Source organism: Sciurus vulgaris (genome assembly GCF_902686455.1).
Source record: "Sciurus vulgaris genome assembly, chromosome: 2".
In the NCBI taxonomy this organism is placed as follows: domain Eukaryota; kingdom Metazoa; phylum Chordata; class Mammalia; order Rodentia; family Sciuridae; genus Sciurus; species Sciurus vulgaris.
In genome coordinates this window covers 31,834,895-31,861,077 of record NC_136462.1, presented here as the reverse complement: position 1 = coordinate 31,861,077, position 26,183 = coordinate 31,834,895, and the positions used below count along the sequence as shown (strand labels likewise).

General features: G+C 40.4%; 1 protein-coding gene across 10 annotated transcripts in view; it reads left to right on the top strand.

Annotated features, from left to right (window-relative positions):
- The window catches only part of RGS6 (regulator of G protein signaling 6), a 560,790-nt gene that overhangs the window by 116,395 nt on the left and 418,212 nt on the right, over positions 1-26,183 (top strand). The window lies entirely within an intron of this gene.

The window sequence follows — 26,183 nt, the reverse complement described above, 5'->3', positions numbered from 1 at the left end:
TTTAAAGCCCTCCATAAAATTGCGCTGGCACCTCAGAAGGAGCTAAGGTAGCAGTGCTTCATGTGACCCCTTCATCACTGTCCTGGAAATGCCTTTCATCTCCCAAACTGAATGGATTGACTAGGGGAGGGATGGGGTCACTGGCGATATGGCATTTGCCATCTCTCCAGCTTCCACACTTTGAGAATCAAAGATAGATAACAGTTTGGAGAAACCCTGTAAGAGGCCAAAGATTTTTCCAAAGTTTTTTTTTTTTTTTTTTTTTTTAATATTTTTAAATCTCTCTCTATAGCTCTGTATGTTTCTACTACTTCAGGTTTAGCAACCAGCAGTTTTGTTTCACTGAAATTCTGTTTTCTTTAAATACACAAGATAATAGCACTTTAATGGGAATTCTATTTTATATGGACATATTTTATTTCATCGCGCCAAAAGTTTTTTAGTTGCTCTTGAGCCTACTTGGTATCTATGTCATTGCAAAGAGTAGCATCGGCATCTGCTAGGAAGAGCTCTGCGTGGAGCATGCTCCGTGGCTGTCCACTTAAAAGCTGAAATTAGGTCACTGTTATTTTGTCTTGAGGTAACAAAATAAAATCCCAAGTGAGAAAAGACTTTGGGATTTTACTTAAGTACTTAATTTCCCCCAAAAATAGTTTTGGAGACTGAATAATGATTATACTACTGAATAATTATAATTTTCTCTACTCTTGGTGTTCTTACACTTCAGAGACAAATGTTTTTTAAAAGATCATAAAAGCTCTGATTAGTCAAAGGATCAAAGAAATACACTGTGGATTTATGGTCCCTTATCTAAAACCTCTGGGGTTGGGGTATTTTGCAATTCAAGATTCTTTGGATTTTAGGAAAATAATGCATTTGGACTTTGTCAAGTTCTAATGTTGAACTTTTAAATCAAACACTGGTATGTCTGCAGTGAAACATGAGTATTCACACTGAGATAAAGGTGATAATCACTCCCCATCAGTTAAGATTTTGCCTTCTGAAGAGTTAGTTTTGGCACTGACTTACAAAACCTTAAAACCAACCAAACCAACCAAACACCTGTGTTTTCAAAACTTTGAAGTTTGGACTGGGATTGAGGTCGTGGGCCTGTCCCTGCCTTTCCCTGTATTCTATTTCCCTTATCACATACTCTAATATTCTGCTACCAAAAGGCTGGTTCAGAGACCAGTGACGTCAGCATCACCTGGGAGCTTGTTAGCAATGCAGGGTCACAGGCGCCATCCTGACCTGCTGACTCAGAATCTGCATTTTAATAAAATCCCCACGTGATTCATGTGCACAGCCAAGGTTGAGAAATGCTGCTTCTCAGGATTATATCGTGTCTTTGTGTGTTTCCTGTGCTATAACAAAATATCATAATTTATATAAAATTTATATAGTTTATATAAAATGGGCATTTATGTAATTTATATAAAATGGGCATTTGTTTTTTCAGAGTCTAAGAAGTCCAAGAGCTTGGCATGGGCACTTGGTCAGCATCTGGTGAGGCCTTTCCTGCTGCGTTGTAACATGGCGGAGGGTGGCGGAGGGCATCACTTGGAGAGACAGAAGGTGTCTTAGCTCGCGGCTCTTCCACTTCTTATAAAGCCTCTCACGTCCACCTGGAGGTCCCATCCTCATGACCTTGTCTAATGCTAATTACCTCCCAAAAGTCCTAATATCATTAACATAGAAATTTGGGGATTAAATTTTCAACACATGAATTCAGGGAGGGGGAAGGGGCATATTCAAACCACAGGAATCGAGTTTAATTTAGATCCCAATTTTTAGAGGACAAAGGCTAGTGTGGGAATACTTAGTTATTCAAACCCTTGGAAAATGAAGATTGCTGTTTGGTATCCTCTGCGCTGCCACCCACACCCAGCTGACCCAGTCATGAATTTTTATATTCAGTGTTTCCTGTCTTCCTATCTTCCTTCCTCCCTTTCTTCCCTTTTTCTTTTCTTTTTCTTTTTTCTCTTCTTTTTTAAAAAATTAGTCAGACAGTGTTTGATTTTAAGTGGATCATCTAATTCTTTAATTTAAATTTTCAGATACATTTGGATTGATTCTTCACTTTTTTCTTTCTTGTGTTCTTTTGGATTGATAATTTTTCTCATCCCATTCCTCCTTCTAGTAGTTTGCCATATATTCTATTTCTATGTTTGGGCAGTAATCTCAGAAATTTTAGTATGCATACTTTATTTATAAATGTCTAAATTTAATCAATCCCTTTTCCACTTCCCAAATGATAGCTCAGAACATTTTAACTCCCACTACCATCTCTGTACCATATGCCATTGTTATGGTGTATTTTGTCTGTTTTAAACAATAATTGGTTATATAAAGTGGTGTTATTATTTTAGTGGATATTTATTTACAGTTATTCACACATTATCACAGTCTTTGGTTACTGCTCATTTTGCATTTTAGACCTTCTATTTGGGATTTTTTTTTTTTCCCACAATCAAGTCTTCAGATGTTCTCAAAGCAAGGGTCTCTTGATGACAAGCTCTCTTGGTTTCTGTCTGCAAATGTCTTTTTTTTTTTTTTTTTTGTCCTTATTGTAACGTGTGTTAAATCTATTCATTTTGTTTTTAATTTTAATTTAATTTTTTTGTTCCTAGTATTTGAAGTATTTCCCAAATCTGCGGTTTTTGTGTCTGTTTCTCCTGGTTATAACACTGCACTTTGTTTCCTAGTTTGTGTGCGTGTGTGTGAATTAATTAATTAGTTGATTAAATTTTAACTGGGGGCAGCTTGTTTTTCTCATAACTTTGTGAAGATTCTTCCAGGTCTGGGATATAGAAGAGTTCTTCCAGAAAGTCATTAAAGTGGTTTCTGCTGTATGCCTGGATTATTATCAACTGTGACCCCTAACATTAAATTTTCTGCTTCAGGTTTTAGGGACTCTGGTAGTTTTATGAATTTGTGTCACAAACTTATGAATTTTGGTTTGTTGTAATGAATTCTTAGCATTGATTTTATTACTTTCTTCTCCTATCTATGGCCAAGATCTGAGACAAGCAAGTTCCCTGCCCTCTTCCAGGAATATGGCTTAATTTTCCTGTGACTGAGGTGAGCCTCCTGGTCTTGGTCAGGCCCTGGCCTTTGTCTGAGGACCCCTGAGATATTTGGACAATGCTTCTACCAGCTCATTTGGGTTGTTGGTGGCAATTGAAAAGTTTTACTCTAGACAGAAGTGGTAAAGGAAACACAAACCAGATTCTATCGAGTTCCCTTCCTGGTCCCACCTTCTAGGCCTTAATGCAATCTCTAGTACTGGAATTAGACAGGTGATCTTAAGACAAAAGCCAGCGTCAGTGCTTAATTTATTTCACGGAAATCATAGGGGTGTATGTGTGTGCATTTTGTGTGTATCTATATTTTCATGGTTATTAATTACTATCTTGTGAGCTCTTTGATGCACTAAAATAAGGCATTTAATATATTTCATTCAATACCTTTCATGGTTTTTAGCAGGGATGTGATCAGGAGTAGGTCACCACCCATACTGAACTGGCTTTTCTTTAGTTTTATCATCCATGTGTATTATCTCTAAACATGATATTATTTAGTTTTTGTATTTTTAAAACATTATGTGAATTGAATGACTTTGCGTAGTTTTCTGCAACTTGGTTTTTCTCAGCATTTCCACATGTCGTTTTTCACTCATGTTTACTACATGTCACAATATGAATTTGTTTAACCATTGATCATAATTTGTTAATTCAAATTCCACTGTCGATGGACTGTTGGATTATTTCTAGTTTTTATGTTGATGACTAATGCTGCTGAGAACATTCTCTACATGTTCACTGGTACATATGTCCAGGATTTTCTCTGGAATATGTTTCAGAGGTAGAACTGCTGGCTCATTGGGTAAGACCATGCTCAAACTTCCCAGGTAGTTACTAATAATTTTCCAAGGTATTTTTTTTCCAGATTCCACTTCTCTTAGCATTAAATGAGACTTTTTGCTGCTCTCTGTCCTCACCAGCTCTTGACATTGTCAGCTTTCTCAATTCTTGTCTATTGGGTGGGTGGACTTAGTAGATTCTCATTTCAGTTCTTATAACTTGTTTGTTAAAATCCAAATGTCTATATAAAAATACATATTCATATTGGTGTGTCTTATCATATGACACAAATCTATAACAAACTTGGAAACTAACCATGGCAGAATGTGTTTCACAGTCTTTGTATTGTCACATTTGAAAACAGTGACAATTGTTACAGTCACACAAATGTGAATTGCACATACAGAATAAAATGGAGTCAACCTTCAGTATCCACTTGGGATTGGTTCCAGGACCCCCGGTGGATACCAAAATCTAAGGATGCTCTAGTCCTTTTTATAAAATGGTACAGTATTGGTATATAACCTATGCACATCCTCTTGTATACTTTCAGTCACCTCCAGATTACTTATATTACCAATACAATGAAAATGTTGTATAAGTTGTTAGGCAACAATGACGAAAAGTCTACAGATGTATGAATATAGATACACCTTTTTTTTTCCTGAATATTTTTGATTCTCAGTTGGTTTAGTCCACAGGTGTGGAACCTATGCATACGGAGGGCCAACTGTACCTTCAAGATGCCTGATATTATCCCTCACGTTTTGCAGATACCTCTCACAGGCCACATCAACTGCTTTGTAATAGCTCTTAAAGGAATTGCAGATTTATTGTTCTTCATGCCATTATTTAAATTCCTCCTCTTTAACAATAGGTTACAATAGTTTTTACAAATTCTTTTCATATTTATAATAAAAATAATAACAGTAGAAGATTCTTTTGCAGCTTTCTCTGAGGCAGGCACCATGTTAAATGTGTGCCACATATTACCTGGTTGGATCTTCGATGGCCTTTGGAGCAGGTGCCATTAGTAACCCTCCTTTCCTGAGGAGTGAATTCAGGAGAGGGGTGTTAAGGGTCTCACAGTCTTGTTCTCAATGGACCTTCTCCTCCTTTAACGTACAGCACTCTTTTTATTTTGGGAAGTGGATGTAGGTCTGAGGAGCTCGTATGCGTTTTAAGCTAGTAGGCGGATAGCATTTTTGGGAATCAGAAACTCTGATCTGAGGAAGCATTCTTACTTATTATCCCAGGTTTTCAGGTAACACCAGCCTTCCACTCAACTAGCAACTTAACGTGTTTAGTTCCAAATTGATGTTGATCTTCCTGTCAAAACATATGAAACAGTATCACATCAGAGTCAAATGCAGAGCAAGATGGCCTCGCGCTGTGGTTCTCAGAGATGGCTGCAGGTGGGGCCAGCTGAGGAGCCCTGGAAAACACTGCCACTTGGGTATCATGCCTGTCAGTTCTGATTTGTCTCATTGGGGTGTGGTCTGGAGTCTAAACGCTCCCTGAGAGATTCTAACGCGGAGCCGAGGCTGAAGATGGCTTGATAGTTGTTTACACAAGTGCCACCTTCAGATCTGCTGGGTTCAGATCTTGCATCTGCCACACACTAGGTGGGGCAAGTTTCTTAATGCCAGGATAGCTCAATTTTTCCAAAATGGGGATGAATGAATGAATGATAAAAATATTATCTATAGAATAGTGACTGACTACTGTGGTTTAATCTGAGAGGCCCCCAGATGTACATATGTAAAGGTCCCCAGGGTAGTGGTATTGGGAAGCATTATGGGCTTGTAAGCGGTGAGGTCTATTGGGAGTTTGAGGTCATTAGGGGTGTTGTGAGACCTTGGCCCATTCTCTCTCTGCTTCCTGGCTCATGATGTGACCACTTTCTCTGACCTGGGCTCCCACCATTGCTGCCGTTGCCCTCACCAGGCACCACACTGATGGGACCACCTGATATTAGATCTGAACCTCCGAAGTGGGAGCCAAATATCCCTTTTCTTTTTATAGACTAATTGCCTTGGGTATTTTGTCATAGTAACAGAAAGTTAACTAGCAACACAGACACAAAGTAAACATTTATTGTTAGCAACTTTCAATATACTACTGATAAAATTCTATTATTGGATGTTCTTAGGTCTCAAAAGCAGTTTTGGAGACTAGGTTTTAAAACTGGCCAAGTATGGCATAGTACCAACCCAGCTTTTGTGTTTGGTTGGCTTGGTTTAGTTTTTTGTCCTATGGTTTTATTGAAAAGTTAGTTGTAATCATCCTCTGAATTTAAAGTACCTGTTGGAATCATTTGGAGTGTTTATTTACAGAAAACTGCAAAAGGGAAATCAAAGTATTTGTAGAGGAATGATTGACAGCTTGTAGGTAGACTAGAGAATTATTTCTAGAAGAGAGCTGGCTTAAAAGATGCTTCTACATAGATATAGATAGATATGTGTTATATATACATAGCCAAATGTATAAAAAGTTATATGTGTGTGTGTGTGTGTGTGTGTGTGGTTGGCCATTCATTCAACTAGCTTTGGATGGAAACTATTTGAAAAAAAAGTTATATCTGTGAGCATGTACGAACACTTTTCTTGTCATTATTCCCTAAATAATACAGTATAACTTTTGACATAGTATTCACATTATATTAGGTATTAGATGTGATAATTTAACATATACAGGAAGATGTGTGGAGTTAAATGCAAGTACTATGCCTTTTTTTTTATAAGGGAATTTTTGGTATCTTCAGCGGCCATGGAGCCATTTCCTTGAGGATACTGAGGAATGACACTATGGTCAAATTATCCTTTTGAAGAGTTGTACCAATTTTTTCCATCAAGTAGACATTAGAATTTCTTTTTCCCTGAACCTCACAGCACTGGTTATTTACAGTCCTTTCAGACTTTGTAATTAAGATAAATGAAAGCTTCTTATTGATTTGTAATTATTTAATGGCAAAGTTAAACATCTTTCCATCTTTATTGGACCTCTGCATATGATTTTTCTCCTCATAATTTTGCTGACTTTTCTACTGGATGCCTTTATAGTTCTGTATACAGTAAGGTCATTAATCTTTGTCTATTTTACAATAGCATTGCAAATATTGTTTTTATATATATTTTTTAGTTTTAGGTGGACACAATACCTTTATTTTATTTTATTTTTTTATGTGGTGCTGAGGATCAAACCCAGGACCTCATGTGTGCTAGGCTGACGCGCTACCACTGAGCCACAACCCCAGCCCTGTGTTGCAAATATTAATCCTAGTTTCCCATTAGTCTTTTAACCTTAGTTTTTGTTTTCTTCCTTCAGAAATGCTAATTACATAATCATATTAGTCAGTTTTTTGCTATATTATTTTTGGCATCGATGGCATTTATTTAAAGCCCTTTTCCACCCCAGAGTTACCAAATGATTAGAAAATGATTTTGAAATGTCACTTTTAATATTTACTAAATGCTCTTGCATTATAGGTTCTTTCTGGAGTTTTCTGTTTCTTTAATCGACCTGTCTTCTCTTATGCCTGTTCCTTGCTCTCTTGAATAATACAGGATGCATATTGTATCTAACAGAACAAGCATATCTGTTATCTTCATTTTTTGAAAAAAAAAAAAAAACCAGTTTCCTATTGAATAATTATTCTTTCAAATAAATATTAATCATTTTGTAAAGTTTCAAGAAAGATCCCAGGGGCACTTTTATTTGTATTACATTAAATTGTTGGCAAGTTCAGGGCAGAATTGACATCTTTGTAGTGTTAAGGCATTCAGTCTCAGGGTACAGATATCGTCTGCCTTTACTCTTAATTTCTTTCAGATTCTCAAGGGTGGTATCAAAATTCTCAGATCTTTCTCTATGAAATTTCTCCCTCTACAGTCCATCAGTGGCTCTCCAGGCCCATGATGTCCCAGCCTTATGTTATAGTGAGACTTCCTTTCATTTCTCTCTGAATCCAAGTTTCCAACTTCACCTTCCCATCGTGACTTTAATTTGTACTGTTGGTGTTATTTCTTCCCTATCCTATTATATTTATTATTTAATATATTTATTATTATTTCAACTCAGAAAACAAAGTAACCCCATTAAAGGAAAACATATAACCCTATTAAAACGCATAGAAACATTTCTCAAAAGAAGACTTACGAAAATGACCCATAGGTAATATGAAGAAATGTTCAACATCACTAATTATCAGGGAAATGCAAATTAGAACCACAGAGAAGTATCAGTTCATGTCTGTTAGAATATCTATTATCAAATCTCATATTTTATGTATTAACTTATCAGATGTGTGATTTGCAAACACATTCTCCCATTCTGTAAGTTCTCTGCACTCTGCTGATTGCCTCTTTTGCTGTGCAGAAGCTATTTAGTGTGATAAAATTCCATTTGTCTCCTTTTGCTTTTGTTCCCTGTGTTTTGGGGTCACATCCAAAAAAAAAAAAAAAAAAATTGCCCAGACCAATGTCATGGAGCTTTCCTTCCATGTTTATTTCTAGTAGTTTTACAGTTTCAAATCTCACAGTTAAGCCTTTAATCTGCTTGTAGTTGATCTTTGTGTATGATGTAAGATGAGGATCTTTGCATTTCTTTCATGCTAAAAACACAGTGGTTTTGATGTTAATAATATCCTAGAACATTCTGAATTGAGCAGTTAAGGGTCTTCTGCAAGTCCACGCGCCATTGCTTACTGTTGAGAAGTCGTCTGACTATTTCCAGCTCTGGATAGCTCATCTATAAACTGAGGAAATAGAATCATAAGACCTCACAGGTCCTATAGTTCCCCTCCTCTCAGATAAAAAGAAAAAATAAACCCCTTTCTCAATTTCCAAGAGAACACATGATGTTGATGGTGGCCACAGTTAGCATTTCTCAGGCTTCGGCTGTTTTCAGTAATCAATGGCAAGTGCATCAGGTGAAGCCTCTCAGGCCTGCATGCAGCAGGTCAAATCTCATTTATCGATTTTTTTTTTCCTGCTGAAACTTCCACACATATAAAAAATGAAGAGACCAAAGTTATTTTTCACCACATTGGTATATAGTATTGTGGCTGCTCATCTCCCTGAATCCCAAGATGTTCTCGAATAATAAACTAAGCTGCATAATCTTTAAAATATCTGACCAGGTGGAAAGCCTTTCTAGGAGGATAATTTGTGCACGTGTTATTTAATCTTAAATTCCCTGGCCACACCTCAGATTTGTTTCCAGAGGAAATCTGCCACATCAGGAACCCACTTCCTCAGGCGACTTTATCTTCATGTCAGTGTGGACATACGGTAATTATGTTATAATTATGTTATGTGCTTTATTTGAAATAACTGTCTTCCTCACAGGACAGTGAATACTCTATATACACACACACACACACACACATATATGTAACAATTACCTTTGCAATGGTAAGGCATGAAAATAAGGGATCAAGAAAGCAGAAGGGATAGATATTAACATTTATTGGATGCCTTCTGTATGACAGTCACTTAGATCTTTTATTTTAATAACATTAGGTCATCATCAATGCCTTGATTTATATGTGAAGAAATTGTTGCTCAGAGAGGTTACATAACTTGCCCAACATCCCTTAGAGTTAATTGGCAAAGCAAAGATGTCAACCCAGGGCACGCTGGCTCCACGTTTGGCCTCAGTCTAAAAGCACTAGCCACCTGAGTCAGGCATGACCCAGGGCCCTGGACCATCATTTCTTTAGCAAACAGACTATTCCTGAGAAGGCAGAGATTAGGGCTGTGTTTAACCAGCAGAGGATAAGCCTCAGAAGGGTTAGGTGACACTCCCAGGGGAGAGACTTCCTGCCTCATCACACGTCGTCAGGCTGGCTGGCTGGCTGGCTAAGGAGGGAAGTTCGCCTTCCCTGATTCCCTCAAATTCACCCTTTTGCTCCCACCCTTCTCGGCTGAAGATGCCGAGGCTGTGGTGTTTATTTCTGCTATTTTCCTTCGAGACTACTAAAGTCACTTAAAAAAAAAAAAATGTCTGGAGTAAAATGCACTAAATGATCACTGTCAGAAGAGACTCCAATTAAGCCGCGTGCGCATCCAGAAATGCTCTGCGCTCTGCCTCCCGCGGCCTTCTGATGGGAGGCGGTGGCAGATGGAGCGCGCTCGCCAGCGCTGCGGGTCCCAGAGGCCTCTCTCTGCGGCAGCCAGCGCGTCCGCCATTGGTCTCAAGGTGTCAGATTTTGACTCCTGGTGTTTGGCTTTGTTATTTTGGTTTATGACAGCCAGTTGCTGGAGTTCTTTGTATTCATGTCCCACTCCTGACCGCCAGGAGAAGGGGAACAGAGGCCCTCTGGGCTGGTTTTCCTCCTGTGCGAACTTGATGGCAGCCCCAGTGATGGTTTGGGTTGTGTTTAGACCTTCTCTCCCTCTTCTTTGCCCCTGCGTCTTCTCTTTTACCTCCTTACACTGCATCAGGGCATCTTCAAATCTTCTTTGAGCCCTGCCCAGAGGAATTTTGCAACTTTTTTTTTTTTTAATGGAGTGCCTGTTTTCTGGGCCTTTCCATTTCCTTGTTGTATCTCTACATTCTCTTCCTGTGTCCCCACCCTTAAAATCTGCACCTAAAATGATGGTCAGGACATTTATGGGGTTTGTTTGAAAGTATGCTTGGACACCTGGAAAGCTGACTAGTTGCTTTGCAATTAAATGGTGTGTGTGTGGGGGTGGGGGTGGGGCGTTCGGACTAGAGCTGCTATTTATTGTTTTATTATTATTGATTAATTAATTAATTATTTTTGCAGTGCTGGGGATCAAACCCCAGGGCCTCGTGCATGCTAGGCAAGCACCCTACCACTGAGCCACAGTTGTGGAACTGGTTCTTCAAATAATGAAATAGTAAAATTAAGATTCTAACTGGAAGTTAAAAACCAACATTTTCCTCTTATTCTGCTTCTAACCAGTTAGGTAAGTGGTGTCTGAATAGTTGTAGCTAAGATTCCCCAGTCAATTGTCCTAACTACGGAAGATTTAAACTCCATATATTTTCCCTAAAGCGTTTATTACCAGGTGTTCTTAGAATCATAATAATAAAATATTGACGCTGAATTTTTCTCTGAGTATTTCGGCCCCCTTCATGGGGTAAGACAAAAATACAATTTTTTTTTCATGCAAAGCAGTAGAACATTATGAAGTAGTGAACCATAAATAATAGACTAAAGATACAGCATGACTGGGACTAAAAAAAAGGAGGTTCCAAAAGTCTACAATGAGTATCATAACCTTTTCATAAAATTTGAAAACATGTAAACGTCAACAATACACTATTTTTTTCCAAAGAAAGAAACAAACCCAAAATTCAAGATGGTGGTTATGATAGGGTGTGAGGTGAGCACATAACATTGATAATGTTCCATTTTTTTGGATTAAGTCATAGGTTTGTGATCTTCATTATAATATTAAAACTGATTTTTTTTAAAATAAAGGCCCATTTGAGGACCAATGCTGAGATAGTTTCCGCCAATTATGAGCCATTGATTATCAACATCTAAGAGCCCTTAAAATAAGTCACATGGATGAGCTCATCCAGTCCAAATTTGGGATCTTTAAACCTTCTGCAGCTCCTGTTTGATCTTTGTATTTCCTGCTGTGATCCTCAGGGAGCAAACAGGCCTCCAGCTCCTAATGGGAATGCACCGGTGTGTCAGATGGGGAGCTGTGTGGAGGAGTTTGCTCTGGGCTGAGCAAACAGAGTCCTTTTCAGTCATCTTCTCTGCAATGGAGGCAAGACTTAATCTTCAAAATAAAGGTAGTTGCCTACCACTCTGTGTTGCCAGCAAATCAAGCTACCTTTGGTGGTCTGGCTTTGATGAAATAACATGCTGAGCTCCTCAGTAACCTTCAGGGCAAGTTGTGTTTGTAAGAAATATGTGTGGGCGCCACTCATTTGAATCAAAGCTGTCATGGCCCTCTGCCTGCACTTCTCTTCCTATTATCACAGAATCGTGTTTCCAAGTGACTGGCTCCTTGATTCTGTAGGCTCTCCTGCCCACTTCAGTGGCTGGCTGGGAGATTATCTCAGTTCAACATTCATCACGTATCACTACATTTCTATTAGGGCTTCTGCTTTCTTGGCTAAACAGAAGTGGGACTTCATTTGAAATGATGTGCTACAGAGATAGTAAGGGAACCATCCTCTCTCATCTGGGCAACTCTGAGGCTTCATGCCCCACCCCACACTGTTCTAGAACATTGTCCTTTGCTGGACACATCTGCTGAAGATTTAAATTAGGCCAGATTGTTCTTCTGCTTTAAAATCCTCTATTCATGTGCATTGTTTATGGTAACCCTGAGACTCAAATTAATTTTTACGAGTGCAAGGTTTGCTTGGTGGCTCACCACTGAATTCCTGGTGCTCAGAACCCTGCCTGGCACAGAAAGCATTCAGGAAATGGAAGCACAATTGAAGATTGAAGCTCATTCCTAACACATATGTCCATCACACACATAACTAAATGAGTGGCTTCCAGGGAGGATGTGGGAAGCCTTTAGAGTTTTTTGTTTGTTTGTTTGTTTGTTTGCTGGATTAATATTACAATGGATGGAAAATAAGTGCATGCAGCTGGAATGGCAGTTAATAAATGCTGTGACCCACTAATGTACATAAACAAATATTGCCAAAAGAAGTAGGCCAGCCTCAGATGCTCTGTGTTTGTATTCCTGCACATCGCTTATTAGTTTCCTCATGATCAAAACTGGGTTACTTTGTCGATGATGTATATGTCCTGTTAAGGACATGAAGACCACTTGCTGCCTCCAATTTGGTTTTCTGAGCTGAAAAATCATACTTGGGTTTAAAGGGCAGTTTGCCTGGCTGTACTTTCCTTTCCTTTGGATTTTTAATGGGAAAAAATATTTACTAGAATCAAATGATTAAAATGCCATGTCTTTAGATGAGAATGCTTTGTAGTTTCTGTGGGGGAGAGTTCCACAGAATAAAGCAGACAAGAAAGGGACAATTCTCATTCCTTCTCCCCGGCTCCTCCCCTGGCCAGATCACCTCCCAGCCTGGGGTTCCCTGGGGAAATAGTTTTATAGTTCATTGATACTTTTAGGAGACATGTTGTAAGATAACAGGTAAATAGAGCACATCAAAGTTTACTGGTGATTAAATTCCTTAAGAGCCTGAAATTGTGACTACATGTGAAACCCGAATCCCTTTAGATTTCCTGAAGTGTCTTCTTAGTTCCTTAATAGTATGGATCCATATTGGTCCAAGTTAATAGTTTGTTATTTATAGGCAGTTCTCCTTTAAATGGTCAGAGCTATACATGGACCAGTAAAAGGTAGGGCCCTAGAGAGGGCTGAAGGGAAAGTGGGTTGGCTCCCTTTTGGTTCAGTGGCAGGCTACTATACTTGGTGGGATGGAGATGAACCCAGCTTGGCCCTGCCAATGTCTCAGGTCAGCATCCTTGAAATCTACGAGGAGTTGATTTCCTGCCTCTGCTGCTACACCCCATGAAAGTCTTCTCTGCTTCTGAGCTCTCATTTCCAGGGGTTAACTTTCTCCTCGTTTTCTGGGCACAAGGTCCTGCTTCTGGTGGGCCATCTCTCTTCCCACTGTCTGCTATACAAACCCCCCTTATGGAGCCTTTGTCAGTGTGGTGGACTAGAAGGTCAGTGCTGGTTTTAACATACCTGACGGATATCCTGCCTGTAGTTTAGATGGAAGGTGTCCCCCAAAGGTTCATGTGAGAGAGAGTGCAAGAAAGTTTAGAAATGACTGGGTTATGAGATCATTGACCTAAGCAGTACATTAATCCCCTTGTAGGAATTAACGGGGTGGTGACTGTAGGTAGGAGGGGTGTGGCTGGAGGAGTCATTGGGGGTGTGCCTTTGGGTTTTATATTTTACCCATGGTGAGGGGAGCTCTGTATGGTGATATCCTGAGCCACCTTCCTCCACCACACTCTTCCGCCATGATGTTCTGCCTTGTCTTGGGCCCAGAGCAATGGAACCGGTCATCTATGGACTCAGACTTTAAAATTCTGAGTCCCCAAATAAACGTTGCTTCTTTAAAACTATTCTTGTCAAGTCTTTGGATCACAGCAGCAATTAAGTTGACTAAAACACTGCCCAAAGGAGGGGACCTTGCTCTGATTACTTCCCCACAGCTCCTCCCTGCTCTTACCAAGCCTCAAGCTCTGGCCTCTCTCTATCTCTCTTTCCTACTCTCATGCTGGGCCCTTGGGTGGCTCTCCATGCTCCAGTGCCCTCCCTTCACTGGGGACCTCTGCTGTGAGTGGCTAAGCTGAGGTGACGCCTTCCATAACAGGAGCCCTGGTCATCGCTGAGGTCACCTTTTCCTACCTCGCATCGTGAGGGCATTAGATGTCCTTAGCTGTGAAGAGGTACTTTGGAGGGAGTGACCTGGACCAGCTCAGTGCACTTCCCACCTTGCCTAATGCATTCCTGTGACCTAAGCTCCAAGCTGCTTTCTGGTTCTACATGTGACCTTCATTTGTGACTTTGGTCTCATTCAAGGTTGACTTTGGGTTTTCCAATTTTGATTCATTTATTCATTCATGCAGTTCTGGGGATTGAACCCAGGGACTCACACATGCTAGAAAGCACTCTACCACTGAGCTATGTTCCCCTGTGATCCCTTTTAAATATACTGAAATCCATGTGGTGCGACCATATCTGCTGTGGAATCTATTTTTACTCTATATTACTTTAAAGAGAAAGTCAATAGTTTGGCTGGACTCCACTATGAAAATGGCCTAAAGAAGCAGGAGAGAGAAGTTGGGAGGGGAGAGGTCGGGGAGTGAAAGGAGGCTGAGACCATTAACAGCTTGCTAGAGGCCCCTGTGCTCAGAGGTAGACACTTTATGGTACTGAGATGGAATCATATTTGACTGCTATTCAGCTCTTCCAATGAGATAACTGGAGCCATCTGAGATAACTGGAGCCAGGGGATATATTAACTTGCTGTTATCTAAATTCTTTTCTAGAATAAGTCAGATCATGGAAAACCAGGACACGTGGGCCATATGATCTTAGCTTCTGGAAGGAAGCTTTACTAAGTTTAGTAGTTTGTTATGGCGTCTGCCTTTTTGAAGGATCATGAGATAGGTCTACTTAAAGAATGTTTTAGGTCATTTATTTCTAAAATTGACTTATTATTTTGTTTGTTAAATGCATATGTAAAGCCTGAAATTGCTAATATTATTGGGGTACCATGCAATTGATGTCTTGATACATATATACATTGTGTAATATTTAGAGCAGGTTGAGCAGATCTATCTTTACATTTATCATTTCTTTATGGTGGAAACGTTCAGAATCCTTTCTTCTAGCTTTTGGAGATATATAGTACAGCATTGTTATTTATAGTCACTGTACTGCGCAGTAGCATGCCAGAACTTCTTACTCCCATGAAATTGACTCATTCTTTTAGAATAGTTTTTGCTTTAAAGACAAGCTGCAAGAATGGTAAAAAGAATTCCCATGGACTCTGCATCCAGTTTTCCCAATTATTATCATCTTAGAATAATACATTGTTACCATTAATGAATTGATATTGATACATTATTATCAACTCAAGTCCACAGTTGCATATTTTCTTAAGTTTTTAACTAATGTCCTTTTTTTTGTTGTTGTTTTTTGTGGTGCTGGGGATTGAACCCAGGGCCCTGTGCTTGTAAGGCAAGCACTTTACCAACTGAGCTATCTCCCCAGCCCCCTAATGTCCTTAAAAAAAAAAAAAAAAAAAAAATCAGGATCCCATCCAGGATGCCATAATGCCATATTACATTCAATCATCATGATGTCTCCTTAAGTTCCTCTGTAGCAGTTCCTCAGACTTTCCTTGTTTTATAATATGAAGCACTCCAGGCATACATAAGAACAAAAGTGTGTGCGCATGCGCCTGAAGAAGCCATATACCCACCCTCAGCCTCAGAAACAGAGCGTTACAGGTGTGATTGCAGCCCCATGTGCACCTATCTCAATCCCATTCTTTTTTCTTCTTCAAAAATAGCCAGTATCTTAAATTTGCTGTTTTCATTCTATGCATGCTTGGAAACAACCATATATAGTATTGCTTTGCAGATTCTAAAGCGATATGAATATTATCCCACAAGCAGTGCTCCATAGTTGACTTTGTATCACATAACATTTTTGATGTACATTTCTCCAATTTACTTATTTGAATTTCTAAATCAGATTCCATTGAATCAATTCACTCACTTGTTGATGAACATTGAGGTGTTTCCCTCTCTGTTATCCCCATAGTTGTTGCAAAAAGTACTGAGCAGGCAGGTGGTGTTTCTGTGTTTTCCTCAGCTATTAGAAACCCCACATCTGAATTTCATGCCCAGCTGCAGAGCCTGGAACATCCCAACTATGTTTAGTATATTTATATTTTGACTTTTTAAATAAAACATATTCTTCCTCTATTTGGTATACCTTGTTTTGCCTGTGTAATCCTTTTGAAAGTAACTGGAGTATAAATCTTGCAGAAAAGGTAAGATGTTGGTAAGCTGTTGGTCCCTGCAACCTGAGCTTTTCAGACAAAGGTCTTTCTTTTCCTTGCTTTTGGGGTATTAGTGGAGTGTCTTGGTGTATAAGTATGCTTGCTTGATCTCAATATAAATTCTCTAAGTTAATTTATTATTCATCAAAGAGTCAATTTGTCCTTTAAATACTTAAGTTGATGATTGCGCTTTTTAATCACTACCACCAACACACAAACAGAACTCCTCAGCAATTCCAATGGCTGCCAGCTAAATTTAGGAGCATTTGTCTTTCCTTAACTACTCTCCTTTTAAAGACATCTAGTTTTCTGTGACACTGTTTACTTTCATTATGTTTTAATTATGGGATTCTGATAACCATGGAGGAGTTGGAGAGGCAATAAAGGGGGTTTTGTGGGTGATTAAAGGCTCCAACAAAGCTGAGATGTCTGATAACCACAGCAGTTGTTTCCACAAGGATATTCCAAAGGCAGGAATATTATTGCTGTCACACAACAAGCCAGAAAGAGGAAAAAGCCTCCCACAAATCACTTTGATATTTTTCTTAACTACCATGCTTTTTTGAAAGCATCGTGCTCTTTCATCTGATGTTTTTCTTTGCTGTCAGTCTGAGTAGCTGGCTCTCCCTTGGCAGAATGCTATTTAAAGGACAGGTTCTCTGTGTGAATATGTCGCTTATCTAAATGAGCCATTGAAGTGGGCAGAAATGTGTTTCATCATCCATCATGTGAACCATGGTCTGAAGAAAAATGGCATTTGAGCAGCTGTAATTGAACTCAACATTATAAGAGCTTATTGGATTTTAACAAATAATTTAGCACTATCAAGCAGAAATGCATTTGGCTGCAGGTAATAGGAAGCGGAATCAATAGTGATGTTAACAAGTATCTCACGTGACAAGGGTAGAGATAGGCAGTTTGTAGGCCTGGTTCAGCTGCTGGCAATGCCATCAGACACCCAGGGTTTTTTGTGCTCTTTGTTCCGCTTGCTATGGTTTGGATTTTGATCGTCTCCCAGAGGCTCTTGTGTTAAAGGCTTAGTCACCAGGGGGTGCTGCTGCTGGGAGGTAGTGAAACCCTTAAAAGGTGGAGCCTACTGGGAGGAAGTTAAGTCACTAGGGGTGTGCCTTCAAAGGGGATATTGGAATTCTCTCTCTCTCTCTCTCTCTCTCTCTCTCTCTCTCTCTCTCTTTCCCCCCTCTCCCCCCTCCCCCCTCCTTCCTGGCCACCATGAGATGAACATCTTATTCCACTACCAGTTCCCCACCATGATATTCTGCCTTACCACAGGCCCAAAGGCAAAGGATCCAAGCAACCATGGACTGAAACCTCAGAAATCACAGGCTAAAATAAACCATTCTGACTTATAAGTTGATTCTCTCAGGCATTTTGTCACAGTGATGGGAAGCTGTTTCACATGCCACTCTTCCTAATGTTTTAGCTTCCATCCTTGTTCTTATTGCCTCTGGTTGCAAGTGGCTGCTGTGACTGTAGATTTTCTAGGAGGTGTGAAGTGGTGCTGGCCATAGCTCTCCCTATTTGTCCTTGTAGCAAAAGTGTCATCAGAACTCCCCTGCAGACTGTTGCTGTCTTCATTCTTAATGGCTTTATGCACATGGCTGTGCTACTTTAAAGGAAGGCTCAGAAAGCTGGGGGTTTTAGACGACACATTAAGGTTTCAAACAAAGTGAAAGATTTTAACAGGAAACGGAGAAGGAGTGAATGCTGATGGGGCAAATAACTGCCAATCATCAGTCTGTTATATATTGCGCATGAGAGTTTGCTGTCATGCATCAAATATAAAAGTAAATGCCATCACCATAAAATTGGAAACCATCACAATCTTTATGTCATGCCACTTCTGAGGTTAAAATGCAAAGGTTGGCAGTGCTGACGCACTGTCCATATCAACATTTTGGTCATGGACCCTACAGCTTAAGGGATGACAGCAGAGACTGAATCTTGCATTGTTTCAGATGTTGGCTCCTGTTTTTCCCAACTAAAAACTGAACCTTGAACATAATTAGGGATAGACAGAGACATATTGAATAGAGCTTATGAATCCTTTAGTTATTCCCAGAAAATGCATACTTTTATACCTTGATTGTCTTTGGGAGGTCACTAGGGCCAAGGGTCTGATGATAATTAAGAACTATACTGAAAAACAAAAACAAAACACACAACCTCAAGGTGGCTGCAGATTTCCGTATCATTTATCACGTTGCTATAGGTAGAAAAGCCTCTTCCTTGATTTCAGTTTTCCTTCTCTTCCCCCCACATCCCTCTTCTGCTTATGTCTTTCTGTGGAGTAAACCACAGCTTCGTGGGTCGACGGAGCTCGGCTGGTGCTTCTCACTGGGGTCTCTCCTGCTCCTGGCCTCACGTGGTGGCTGAGGCTCGTACATGTGGCCTCTCCATATGGCTTGGGCCTCTCACCGTCTGGTGGCTCTGTTCTGAAGCAGAAGGTTCCAAGAGATCAAGGGGGATGTGGCAAAGCTCCTTTTGCAAGTCATGCAGCAGCTGCCTTCTGTAGTTGTTTAGGACAAACCAGATAAAGGGGCAGATACAGAAAGACAGGACATAGAGGGCCTTAGGTACCATCTTCGGAGACAATCTGCCACAGTGCCCTTCCTTCTCTTCCTTTGGGGATTGGAAGGGTCATCAAAAGCTAGCTCGTCAAAAAGAGAAGCAGAGGGTGGGGTTTGGCTACTGCACAGAGCAGGTCAGGAACCTGGGATGCTAAAAGTTACCACCCTGGTCCCTAGAACAGCTTTTCCCTGCCACTTAAAGTGTGACAGTGGAAGTTGTGAGTTGATATCTTCTGCTTTCTACCTCTTTTATTGTCCTTTTCAGAAAGAGAAAGAAGTAAACGTAAACACTTTTAAAAATTCCATTTAATGTGTACAGTTGCAAACAAAAACCAAAATATGCATCAACCTTAAGCTCAAATCAAACCACCCTGAGCTTTGCTGTGCGATCTCTATTCTTTATATGTGGATATCTTTTCTTGTGATACAGGCTGAGCAGAGAACAACCTATTTCAAAACAAAGATGATCAGGACTGGTTTTATTCCAGCCTTGTCTTACTTTGTGCCAAGAACACAGGGACAGTTAAAGCACATCCAAGTACCCTCCGCGCGTGATATCATTCTCTCTACGTTGGTCTTTGGTGGGTTTTCATCAACTGTTGCCGTCCCCCGTGAATGAATGGCAGTAGAGCAAGTTTTAAGCGTCCTTGGGGCTCTCCAGAGATCCCTGTCTTGCTGAGACTCAGGAAGGCCGCAATTAGCAAACAGACCCAGAATGAAGAGGAGGAAAAGAGGGCGGGTGTCTCGCTGCTGTAAACTACTAGTTTTCACCAGTCAACGCCCTGGCCTGTGTGTCTGTGGCTTCGGAACACCCTCCCTCCCCCTCCTCTGTCTGGCAGACTCCCACTCACCCCCAGATGCAGGCCAGCTGGTGGCTTCTGCTTGAAGACCCCCTCATCTGCCTGGACAGGGTCACCTTCCCGTCCTCCACACCCACCCGTTCCTGTGCCTGTCACCTTATTTGCATTGTCTGTTTCCTTCTCTGGATTGTAGATCCCTAGGGTCAGAGACCAGCTTCTGGCCTGGTACCATCAGCCTGGTGCCCAAGCCTACAGAGGCTGGGTAAAGGCTTGGAAGCTGGAATGTGTGCTCAACCGTGCCAGCATCTGGGTCATTTTGATGTTTGGTGACGATTGTGTTAGGTGGTTTGCACTCCTCCCTGACCCAAACAAGACAAACTTTCAAAACAACCATCTCAACCTATAAACTTCCAAAGCCAGGGATGAGAGCGGTTATATCCTGCTGCAGCAGGGCTGCTGCTTGCTTTGCCTGTGACCCAGAATGAGCCCCTCTGCCTCCTCCCATAGCTCCCCCATCCTCACCTGCTGGTGTAGGACTCGTGTCCTCCTTGAAGTCCTCTTTGAGCCTCCTGAATCCCAGAGTCTCCCCTTCCCCCGAACTCTCTGGTGCCTCGATGTTACAACTTAACATTTGTTCTCCTTACATTTGTGTCTGTCTGGCCTCTTGGCTAAGAATACAAGCTCTTATCTGGACTTTTCTCTGTCCCCTAAAAGGGGCAAAGTAGCCTCAGTATGTGGCAGATGCTCACTACAGATGTCCTGCCTGAAACCTGGGTCTGGAAAACATATGGCAGAGTATAGGCATTTGCTACACCAATGTTCTTTGTGTGTGTGTACCAAGGCACGGTGGGAATCCATTCTTTTGGTGGTGTGTACCACAGAGAGTTTAGGAGTGTTGTTTTTCTTCAGCTTAAAGAGCACAAACTGTCAAGAATTTGGACCAAAATTGTCACACAGACATATTTTGATTGACAGAGTTTTTAAAGACAATAGAAAGAGTAGCCACCATTTACCAATAAGGAGACTATAACTAAAAACCCAGAGTTCTAATTTCTTTAAAAATTTTGGACATTTCAACAAAACTGAGCTTTGGTTCCCATAAGTTTTAACCAAGAAGTAACTGTTCCCTTCAGACAGATAAAGCCCCCTTTCTTCATCCCCTATAAAATTGTATCCCACCTTCTCTTCTTTCATTAATGTTACCTGTTTGGTTCCTAGATAAACCATTCTAGAAAATGTCGATTTTACATACTGTTGGGTTGCTACGTGCATAGAATTCAAATTCACATGGGGCTGCCAGAAGCAAACCTGAACACCTTTTCTGTGGATTTCTTTCTTACTGTACACATTTTAAATGGCATTGGAATCTCTGTCTATGCATTCCTTAGAATTGTGTGGATTTTTTTTTCATCATTTTGGTTTATTCAACAATGACCACAATAGCTCCTATTTATTAAGTATTAACTGTTGACTAGCTACTGCTCTAAGTGTATATTAACTCATTAATCTCACAGCACCTTCACAAGGTAGGAGCTTTGTTGATCCCCATTTTACAGAAGTCAGACTGCCAGGATGTGGTCTAGTAAGGCTGTGACCTCAGGTACAGGTGAAAGGAATTATACATCTTTTAAGATTTTATTTCCCAGACAAGGTGATTTCCTTTAAATGGCTCTTGTGGACATTTAAATGTCTCCGATATAAAAACACTGACTTCGGGCAATGACCATAATAGCTCCTTTGTATTGAGTGCTTACTGTTTACTGTTACTTATCCACAGAACTAATTCATGACCTAAAAGAAGAACATATAGATAACCATAGGCCGAAGCCACGTTTTCGTCGTTGACCGAGCTGTTCTGAAGGAAGTTAAACTCACGGGGTGGGGGAGAGGGGTTGGTGTTTAAAGTAGTTGGTTTGTCTTCAGAAGTGCCATCTTTTCTTTTTCATGAACACGGAAGAAGAATTAGCACAATCCTTGTTTAGTGAGAGGTTGAGTTACAGCCTTAATCCCAGCCATGTTCCCTGCAAGGTCGCCCATTTTCATTGCAACGTCCCCAACTACTTGATTATGTTTCCCTTTCTTCTCCTCCAGGTTCTCCTCACGTCCTTTGCTTTCTTTCTTTTCTTTTCCTTCCCCTACTTTGCTCTTCATTTCTCCCAAATTTTTATTGAGTGTGAGTGCTGATGCTACAGAGAAAAATATGAGCATTTCTAATCTCAGAGGGGGTTTGTCTAGTAGGGCCAGGTGGGCAGGTAAAAAAAAATCATTTTTTAAAAAAACTTCACTTTGGAGTGCATCATTTTTTACCAGCTACATGTTAAAAAAAATTTTTTTAAAAAAGCCACAATAGAAACATGGCCACCAGTACTGGGAAAACTATAATGGAATGGGTCCTCTTATACATTATTGGTATCAGAAATTATTCTTTGAATTAAAAAGAAAACTATACAGTTTTTATATTTTCAAGACTACAAATCAAAATGTCACAGGCTTCAAGTATTTCCTCACTTAAACAGATGAGTGTATTGGGTTGTAGACATATTTTAATAGCCTACTCAGGAGAGGGTTCCCTGAAGAGGAAAGGGATCTCAGAATACACCTAACGGACAGCTTTTACAGAGACTCCTGGGCCAGTGTAAGATGTGCTGGGTGTCTGTGGACAATCCGTGTTGCTACAGAGTAGGTTTTCTACAGCAGTTCTAGAGACAAGGAAGCAGTAGCAGATGGAGTAGATGGGGTGAGTGACAGAGTCCATAACAGAGCTGAAAGTGTAAGTTGCGTGGAAAATTACTGATAAGCAAACAGATATTTACACCCAAGAAACAATATATTCTTTTAATAAAACGAGTTAATGATATTTATAAAGTGATTTAATGGTCTATATCCAAAGCCATCAAACTACCTGTTCCTTTTGATCCAGTCATACAACTTCTAGGAATCTAGTTTGATTTTTATTACTACCACAAAAATACCTGAGGTACACAATTTACGAAGAGGTTTATTTAGTTTATAGTGCTGGGGACGCTGGCATTGTCTCGGCTTTGCTGAGGACCACATGACAGCATAGAGGGAGCCTGTGCAGGAAGAAGAAATCACATCTCAAAACAGGAAGCCAGAGAAGCTGGGGTCCTACAGCTCCTTCTGAGGGTGTATCCTTGATGATCTAAGGACCTCCCACTAGAGTCTAGAGGTCCTACCTCCCAATATCACCACACTGAGAACCAAGATCCCAGGACATGAATCCTTGGGGGACACAAAACATAGCATCCATATGCTTGGAAATTATTCATTGTAGTATAATTCATGCCAGTCAAAAATAGAGAATACTGTGCCCACTCACCGTAGGTGTACGTGTCAGTTAATTAAAAACATTTCCTTGCTAGATGTGGTGGCGCACACCTTTAATCCCTGCAGGTTGGGAGGCTGAGGCAGGAGGATCTCAAGTTCAAAGCCAGCCTCAGCAAAAGCAAGGCACTAAGCAACTCAGTGAGATCCTGTCTCTAAATAAAATAGAATATAGGTCTGGGGATGTGACTCAGTAGTCAAGTGCCCCTGAGTTCAATCCCTGGTAAACCACCACCCCCCCCCAAAAGAATTCTGTAATAGAATGTTATGCAACATTTCAATGATGCTGTAGAGTAATCTGGAAAATGCTCAAATAATCAAAAAGTAGGATGATTATCTATTATTATCAAAACTATGTAAACATGCATAGAAGGAAAAGATGGGGAGGAAATACAGGTGTTTATAATTATTATGTTAGATATGGGATTTGGGCATAAAATTATTGTTTCATTATACTAAGCCTGCTTGTATGATGGATTTGTGATTATTTTAACTTTGAAAATGACATCAATTTAAATATCTAAAAATAGCACCATGGTAAGTGTATGATAGAGGCAGATGCAAAGCTTTCTTTGAAGGCCTTTTCTTCTACTTGATTGACTTAGTAAGTCTGTGGGTATTCTTGGGAGATGTTCATGCCCTAGAAAAAGGTCAAAACAGGTATGTCAAGAGCGCTCTGCCATTGGTCTTGTGAGAAGCTCTCCTTCATCCTTGACAATGACTTTGGCAAGGGTGTCTTTGGACTTCGTCCTTTTTATGAAAATGTCAGCAGTGGTAATCATGGAAGTAGTCATGCTTACCTTAGTTGAGCACTTAGAGTGTCAGGTGACATAGTCAGTACTTACAAACTTAAGGAGGAGGTGTTATTACTCTCCCTACTGTATATATGAACACATGGAGGCTAAGGCAGGTGAAGTAATTTACTCGACATTATATAACTAGTAAGTGGCAGAGTATTCCTCTGAGCAAAGTTGGAAACAAGCTTCTTTGCTGTGTTCCTAGGAGTTCTGTTTAAATGGAATCTTCCAGCTATCCGTTCAGCTCACCAGGGATGAACGTCATGTTAGAGAACAAAGCTTTTAGTAATAAACAACGTATGTCAGGCTGACTTGTCCTGGTGGCATCTCTCTTTATTCCTGGACTGTGGGGTGCTCCTGGCAGGGCGGGAACTGGGGGCTTGGAGCCTCCCAAACAAGCATAGCTTAGTGTCTTGTCTCAGGGGCATTGCCGATACAGTGTGTGGAGCACCAAATATGACCCTGCTGGGGACGGGGACTTCGGGAAAGGTCTTGGACACAGGAGCGCTATAGTCAGGTTGGTGTTTCACAGATTTGGCTTCTACAGCCAAGCAGAGCAGCATTAAGAAGCAAGGGAAGTTGTGGGGAATATCATGTAGAGAGAGGTTCTAGGGGATTGAACTAAGGGATGTGGAGAGGGGGAGGTTGGAGAGGGATTCCAAGTTTGAAATGTCAAGGCCTGGTGGAGGAAGGGGATGATTCCCACTATTTTTAGTTGGGAAGCAAGTAGATAAGGATATGAGAATGGATCAGGGGGAAAAGGACATGAAGAATAATGACTTCAGTTCTGAACTTAAGTTTGAAGTGCCTGTGTGATATTCTGGCAAATATTTGTTTCCTAAATGAATTCCATAGTTACTCATTAAATATTTGTCCATTAAATGAGTCTATATATAAACAACTCAAGTAATATTTGCTCCTGCCATAGATCTCCATATCAGGATTTCATCTCCAGCCAATTAAATCAGAGTCTCTGAAGATTTGGCATTTGTTCATTGGTGTCCACAGATGAGTCTAATATGCAGCCAGGCCTGACAGCCACTGCTTCAATTTTAATGCATCAGTAGATGAGAAGATCTACTGATTCCATTTTTTTGAGCATCTACCATAATTTGGGCTCCATGCCATTTCAAAATAAGCTTTGGTTCACCTCTTAATTCCCAGTGCCAGAGTAATATCTGGAAGTGAATAGGCGCTCAATAAACACATAGAATAAATGGATGTTTTAGAATTCTGTGCTCTAGTAACCATATTGCTAGCAGTGTCTGCAGCTGCCCACTGGAGATGTTCTGCTTTTGAGGCCTCTGAATCTGGACTGCTTGTGTTTCCCTAAAACAGATGGGTTCCTGCTTAGGAAAGGGGAGCCCTTTGGAATGTGAAATCAGAATTTGCCAAGTGAACACTCAGGTGCTTTTCGTGCATCTTCCTTATTCCCAAGCACTCTCTGTGCTGTGGACTGAATTGTGCTTCCTCAAAATTCATATGTTGAAGTCCTAACCCCCAATGTGATATTGTTTGGAAGTGGGGCTTTTGGGAGATAATTAGGTTTAGATGAGGGTGGGACACTCATGATGATGAACTTAATGCTCTTAAAAGGAAGAAACTGATATTTCTCAGAAGAAATACAAATGGCCAACAAATGTATGAGAAAATGTTCAATATCTTCAACCACAAGGCACAAGTCAATCAAAACTACGTGGGTGTCATCTCACTCCAGTTGGAATGGCAGTCACTGAGAATACAAATAGCAACACAGGTTGGCAAGAGTGAGAGGATAAAGGCATGCCTATTTACTGTTGGTGGGACTAAATTAGTATAACCACTGTGGAAATCAGTATGGAGGTTCCTCAGAAGACTAGGCATGGAATCACCATATACCCAGCTATACCACTCCTTGGTATTTATCCTAAAGAATTAAGGATTCTTAGTGTACGGTCTTACATATATATCCATGTTTATAGCAACACAATCAACAAGAGCCAAATTATGGAACCAGCCTAGGTGTCCATAATAGATGAATGGATAAAGAAAACATTGTATATACCCAAAGGAGTTTTATTCAGCCAAAAGAGGAAATTATGTCATTTTCAGGAAAATGCATGGAACTTGAGAGCACTGCGTTAAGCAAAACAAGCCAAACTCAGAAAGTCAAGAGTCGTGTGTTTTCTCTCATGTGTGGAAGCTAGAAAAAGCAGGGTATGTTGGCAGGGGAGGATGTTGGGAAAATAGAAGGAAGACCCTAGAGTAGATGAAGGGGAAGCGGGGAGGGAAGAGGGGAGGACTATG